Consider the following 7,086-nt stretch of genomic DNA (forward strand, 5'->3'; position numbering starts at 1 on the left):
AAAAGCAGCAAGAGGCTTTTGCCAGGCCCTGTACCACGCCTGGGCTGAGGATGGTGAGAGTGTAGTTTCAATAATTATTAAAGAGGTAACGATACGAACCACCCGCAGAATGACCTGCTGGATCCAGCAACATCCCTCCACACAAGTATCATCATGCACAATCCTTTTGAAGGTCTTTTTTTTTTAATTTTTTTTTTAAATTTTATTTATTTATTTATTTATGGCTGCGTTGGGTCTTCGTTTCTGTGCGAGGGCTTTCTCCAGTTGCGGAGAGCGGGGGCCACTCTTCATCGCGGTGCGCGGGCCTCTCACTGTCGCGGCCTCTCCCATTGTGTAGCACAGGCTCCAGACGCGCAGGCTCAGCAGTTGTGGCTCACGGGCCCAGTCGCTCCGTGGCATGTGGGATCTTCCCAGACCAGGGCTCGAACCCGTGTCCCCTGCATCGGCAGGCAGATTCTCAACCACTGCGCCACCAGGGAAGCCCCTTTTGAAGGTCTTGATAGCACGTACTGTTCTTCAGAATTCTAAAGTGTCTCTTTTCGGTAACGGGGCATATTCTTGACCCGCAGAGTGAGCCTGTCTTGGTCACACGCTGGATTAACCTTTAAGCTTATTTATCAAACCCCGGTCAGTCGCTCTCCCCACACGCACATCTTCTGCCTTGAAAGGGGCCCTCGAAGCTCCGTGGTTGGGGAGGGTTTTCCCAGCTAGGTTCCAAGGGTGGCCCACACTGTCCTGGCCCCTGGCCAATGTCACGGGCTGCTGAGTCACTCGGGCCCGAGACAACCAAGGGTTCCTGGACACCCGCCACGTGTGCTGGCTCCACACACAGGCCTCACTTTGTACTTACGGGGACCCGATGACAAACTCTGAAACCAGACACATGTATGCCTATAGGACCTTGTCTGACCCAGCCTCCAACCCTGGAACAGAGCCAGAGCCCCTGATGTTCTGAAGAAGGGGGGTCCCACCTGCCCAAGCCCCCAAGCTGATGGGCGCTGTCCCACCCGGGCACACCCACCCCCAGCACCTTCCCCCTGGGGTGGCATGAATTCCTGGCCAGTGAGATGCCAGGTAGGAGGGCCTGCGGCCTGGCCGGCCCAGCACTGAGACTCAGGCCTGCGTGGGCATAGCACCTCCCCGAGAGACCACAGGACTCTTCTCCTGGTGGGGTTCCCAGGGGTCTGCACATCACCCACAGTATGGCAGCAACGGTGCCTCAGGAAGCTGTGGCTTCCCTTTCCCCTTACTACTCAAAGTGTGGTCCACGGACCGGCAGCACCAGCATCACCCAGGAACTTGTAGAAATGCAGAATCTCACGCGCCACCCAGACCTCCCGGGTCAGAATCTGCATTTACCGAGATCCCCGAGGAATTTGTGTGCCTGTTCAAGTTCAAGGGGCGCTGGCTTAGACCGTTCTCCTCCACCAGCCACCAGCTGGTCCAACCCTTCCACCTCCTCAAGGGGACTTTCTAAGAGGGGCTTTGTTGTTATTCACACCACTGCCTCCTCATCGAAACATAATCTCTTCAGGAATGGGATCTTACCTCATCTTTTTTTTTTTTTTTAATTAATTTATTTATTTTTGGCTGCATTGGGTCTTCGTTGCTGCGCGCAGGCTTTCTCTAGTTGCGGCAAACAGGGGCTGCTCTTCATTGCGGTGCACAGGCTTCTCATTGCAGTGGCTTCTTTTGTTGTGGAGCACAGGCTCTAGGCGCACGGGCTTCAGTAGTTGCAGCACGTGGGTTCAGTAGTTGCGGCTCACGGGCTCTAGAGCGCAGGCTCAGTAGTTGTGGCGCACGGGCCTAGATGCTCCGCGGCATGTGGGATCTTCCCTGACCAGGGCTCGAACCCGTGTCCCCTGCATTGGCAGGCGGATTCTTAACCACTGTGTCACCAGGGAAGTCCTTACCTCATCTTTAAACTCTCCAGCGCCCAAGGCTGCCTGTGCACGGGAGGCGCACGCTGGGTGTTTGCTGCGTGAAGGAGGGAGCGTTGTCAGGAAGTTTGCAGAGTGCCGCCTCGCCAACTTTATTCTCTGCCGGCACAGAGGGCAGGGCAATGGAACCTGTTGCCCCCACCAGCGCTGGGCCCATAGAGACAGACACCTGGGGACATGTGTTCCCCACCCCCTTTCCCGTTCTGCCCCCGGTGGCAAGTAGACCCCAAACTCTCCTCCTCATTGTCAACCCAGCTACAGAGGGACCTCACTCAGCCACGGCCTCCCCAGCTACGGAGCCTGCCGTTAAGGAACCTGCTGGGTGCCATCGCCCAGGGGATGCAGGGGCCCCGAGGCCCTGCTTCACCTGGGTCTCCTGAGCTCTGTACCTGGTTTCCCGGGGTATGAAGGTGGGTGTAGGGTACAAGATAACCTGCAGAGCACTCATTTATCTCCCCCTCCCCAAATTCAGGTGGATTGAGAGAGATGACAAAAGGCAAAGGAGGAAAGGAATACACGTAAGATATAATGATCATGGGGCAGACGGACAAGGAGACCCCCCCAGGCAGAGGGACCCACCACCCCACACAGGAGGAAGAAGAGGAGCTTTTGCAGGAGTGGAATAGCGCCAGGTGGGAGGTTGGGGGGAAAGGAAGACCATCTGGGTAATTAACAGAAGGGGCATCAGCAAAGTAGTCATGCCAGCCCCTCTTCCTACCTCCCCTTAGCCACCAACTCCAGTGTTTGCCCAGGGTCAAAGCCTCAAGTACAGATAAAAGGGGTTCAGAAACTGGGGGCTAGGCCCACAGAACAAGGGCAGCACCGCAGCAATGTAAGGGTACCACATCGGAGTGGAGCCCTATATTCAGAAATTCATGTCCACTCGCTCCACCAGGCTACAGGACTTGACTGCTCGCCCCCACCTCAAAGGACCATGGCCAGGGCTCCTGCAGTCAGAGATGTCACTCACAGCTACATGGCAGGAATTCCCACTTGGCCTGAGGAAAGATGTTCCAGCAACCAACGATTTTGTCCAGATGCCCCACTTCTTCAAACATGAATGGACAACCAAGAAACACCGACACTTAGGAATTTCAGTGCACTGAGAGAGATACGCCAGATCAACAAACAGAAGAACCAACTCAGGAGGTAAGTGAAGTAATGCAGTAAACAGAAGAAAAATCTAAAGTAATTATAGCTTATATTGTCAGAGAAATTTAAGAGGACATCTGTTTTTTAAAAACAGACTGCTGTGAAAAGGAAACATTCTCAGCATTTTGGAAATTGCAAACATGACTGACAAATTCTGAAACTGTCAATGAACGGGTTGAACAGAGAAGTGGATGCAGTGACCTGGGAGTTCCTGATAAGGGAATTTCCCAGAATACAGTGCAAAAGGACAAAGAGATGAAAAATACTCACCAAAAGTTACAAGTCATGGAAGTTAGGGTTTTTGACATCTAATAGAGGTTGGAGAAAACATTGAACATAGGATTTGAAATAATAGAAAAAAATTAGAGGGGAAAACATCTCTGAGCTGAGTGGTTTAGACTGCTGAGGAGGTATAACGAAAAAATGACACACACTTGGTGAAAGTCTAAACTCCAAGAATAGAGATGGGTTTACACATTAAGTTCCCACCATGACTCATGCAGTATATAGTCACCTAGGCCATTATTTCAGTCACAAATCTTTTCTGAGGATCTGAGCACTGTGCCAATTACAGGTATCCCCACTTTTCAAAAGTTCACTTTACGCCAGTTCACTTTTACAAAGAGTTACATTAGCACCTGTTTTCATTAATTGAAAGAAATCTGAAGAGGACTTTCACTTTTACGGAAAAAAGTGAAAATAGAGATCAGTATTTGTTCTGCAGCAAGCCCTTACAGAGGCGGTACCGCACCCTGGGCAGCGGGAGTGGCCCTGCCAAGTTCCTTCCCCAGGAACTACACCCAGCATCTCATAGTTTCATAGGAATGCTCTACTTTTGGATAGTGGGGGAAACCTGTACTATGGACGTAAAGGTGAAAAAAAAGCTTCTGGTCTGGGGGAACAGAGGCGAAGCAAGGCAGCTAGGACAGAGGTGCATCCCACAGTGGTTAAGAACACGGGGGCTCTGCAGTGTGAATCGAGCTCTACCTTTTCCCAGTTCAGTGACTTTGGGCAAGTGACTTTAACCTCTCTGTGCCTCAGTTTCCTTCTCTGCAAAATGGGAATTCTAATAGCAGTTCCATTTCCGTAGGTCGTGTTGAGGCCATAAGTAAAGCACTTAGAACAGTGACTTGGACATAGTACAAGTGAGCACCATATACATATTTGATAAAGACATAAAGGCAGTGCTAAATGCTAATGATCAGGGATACGGAAGCACAAAGAAGGTGGCTGACCCTCCTTGTGGGATCCTGGGGCCCTGAAGGCGAGTGGGAGTTGCTCTAAGTAGGTTTCGGGCCCAGGTTCACTTAAGCAAGCGCCGCTGCCTCTTCCCTGGGACCGGGGCCTCGCCGTCCACCTCACTCATGGAAGTGCAGTGGGGCCCTGGGCTTGTCATGTCCTGTCTGGGTGATGCTGACGAGGATGGCAGTGGCACCAGCGCCTGAAGGAAGCAGCCCTCGCACTCGGGATGCTTCCCATCTCATTAGAGAGCTCTGCTCATCCACAACCTGATTTCTTTTTAGCACATCACAGTTCCTCAGCCCCGAGGCCAAGGGCCAGGGCCAATCTGTGGGCAAGGAGGGCCCTGAGAGATGAAGAAAGTGGGGGAGGTGGGCTGTTATATTCACCTGGAATCGTGGCAAGGGAGGTGGCCGCGAGGTGGGCTGCCTCTCGGACTCTCAGTGGAAACACAAAGAGAAGCAAAGCATCCAGGGCACAGGTGGCCAAGAGAAGAGGCTTTAGGCCAAGTGCTCCCCCCCAGGGCCTGTCCTCAGGGACATTGGGGGCTGGGGACATGCTACCTCTGGGCAGGGTCTCCAGAGGTGGGGAGGCTTGAATCTGGATCTCTGTGAGGCCCCAGGAGGAGGAAAAACACCAGTTGACTTGATAATTCTCTTCTTCTCTTGGAGGGTTCTGCTTCCTGCTTCTGGAACGATGAATACAAAAGGCAAATGCGGCTCCAGGGGCTGGGCTTCTGGTCAGGGGACATGCAGCACAGGCTCTGAGACTCGGGGGTAGCCCAGGGACAGGTGGGTCCCATGATGCACAGATGACCGGAGGCCCCCTGTCTGCTCTCCCACGGTGGCCTTGGGTCACTGACTGCAGCCCTCCAGGGCTTACAATGCTGGGCAGACCACGACCTGGACTCCAGGGGAAGAGCTAAACCCCCAGAGCCTGTCCCGAGACAGAGGACAGGATTCCCTGGTCCACGGGGACTCCAGCACCTCTGGGCTTTCTCTGTGACCTCCAAGGAGTTTCCTTGCCCCGTGATTTTGTCACCAGGACCTTGACCCTTTTTCCCCCTAGGGTCCCACTCACGGTCCTCCATGTCTTGGATGGTATCTGGTAGTGGAAGAAGTTTCAAGAAGGAGAAATGACCCCAGACTGGCCTTCCCGGGAAGGACGCAGTAGATGACGTGCAGGACAGAGGTAAAGCGCCTCCTGTGACCTTCAGGACCCAGGCCAGCGGACGCCTGGTCCACTCCCCTGCGGTGGGAAGGCGGAACATCCTCCAACACTCCCATCCTGGAGGGGAGCCTGCCGGTGCCCATTTTATGCTTCAGCGACCAGCACTCCCCTAACTCTGCCCTGGAAGGACAATGACGGCCACTCTCAGCGCTGTCAGCTTTCCCCGACCAGGGGACACCAGCCAAGGGAGCAGTGACTGTAGTCTAAAGAGAGGATTTCCACCCCAAACCCTTCGTGTCTCCCTCAGTCCCCAAAACACAGGGGCCCCAGTGCACCTCTGTAGTAAAGGACGATGCAGCCCCAAGAGGCTCCGAGGCAGGCGGCCATGGCAAAGACCTGGCGAAAGGCCTGCGTTTCTGCAGAGCACCCCCTGTCCTAAAACGCCTTTGAAAAGACTACCTGGGAATCAAATTGCTGTGCTGACATCGAGCTGCTGAGCATGAGGGCTAGGAAGCCAGGACCCCATGAGAGTTCACAGCACTGACTCTGGAGCCAACCAAACTGGGTTCAAATCCCAGCTCTGACCTCTGGACAGTTAGCTAACCTCACTGTGCCTCAGCTTCCTCCTCTGTAAAATGGGGACAGTAGTACTGATCACATAGGGTGTGAGGATGAAATGAGATATTATATTAGTAAAGCACTTAGAATAGTGCATAGCCACACAGATAAAAGCCATGTACATATTTAATACAGAAATACTTGTTCCAGGTTTTCAAGATCTTCAAGGCCCAGGTTCAAGTCACCAAAAAAACCCCAAGACAAAGACACAGTAATAAAATGAGCTTCTGACCCAGCAGGCGTTCATCATCTTGCTTCAGAGCACTGTTTTTTCAAAATTCCATCATTTAGGACTTCCCTGGTTGCTCAGTGGTTAAGAATCTGCCTGCCAGTGCAGGGGACACAGGTTCGAGCCCTGGTCCGGGAAGATCCCACATGCCGCGGAGCAACTAAGCTGGTGTGCCACAACTACTGAGCCTGCGCTCTAGAGACCGCGAGCCACAACTACTGAAGCCCGTGCGCCTAGAGCCCATGCTCCGCAACAGGAGAAGCCACCGCAATGAGAAGCCCGCGCACCGCAAGGAAGACCCAAGGCAGCCAAAAATAAATAAATTTATATAAAAAAACTTCTACCATTTACATGTCTTCCTGACTTCTGTCACATCCTCAGTTCCCTTGTTTATTATTAATAAATAATAAACTATTATTTATTCATGCTTTTCTTTCAGTCAACAGACTTCTAAATAATTTATTTTCTGCGGGATGTTTGTTAACTACCATAACTGGAAAACCAGTATCACTTGTCATAAATAGAAGGAAACTGGAAAAACAGATCCTGTGGAAACGAAACAAACAGTATGATGTTCTGGCTGGATCCCTTTGCCTGCCAAGGGCTCTGAGCTTTCTCTTTGTTTTTAAGAATAAAGCATCAGCAAGGGTTAAGAAGATTCTCCCGTCAGCCAATCAGGGGGCGGAAAGAGAAGTGCCTAGGGAATCAACTTCTTACCCTGTGAAGGCACGTATTTCC

At 52.2% G+C, this 7,086-nt stretch overlaps 1 long non-coding RNA gene across 2 annotated transcripts in view; it reads left to right on the forward strand.

Annotated features, from left to right (window-relative positions):
- The window catches only part of LOC309606746, a 37,062-nt gene extending 30,293 nt beyond the window's left edge, over window positions 1-6,769 (forward strand). The window contains exons 2-4 of one of the 2 annotated variants that reach the window (XR_014232035.1): window positions 2,836-3,089; window positions 5,003-5,040; window positions 5,400-6,769. This is a non-coding gene — a long non-coding RNA (uncharacterized lncRNA). Of the gene's footprint in view, window positions 1-499; window positions 3,090-5,002; window positions 5,041-5,399 lie in introns of those variants that run through there. The other variant, XR_014232036.1, reaches the window with a different exon arrangement.
- The last annotated feature ends 317 nt before the right edge of the window (window positions 6,770-7,086 follow it).

This window comes from Balaenoptera borealis, assembly GCF_965194805.1.
Source record: "Balaenoptera borealis genome assembly, chromosome: 11".
Lineage (NCBI taxonomy): Eukaryota > Metazoa > Chordata > Mammalia > Artiodactyla > Balaenopteridae > Balaenoptera > Balaenoptera borealis.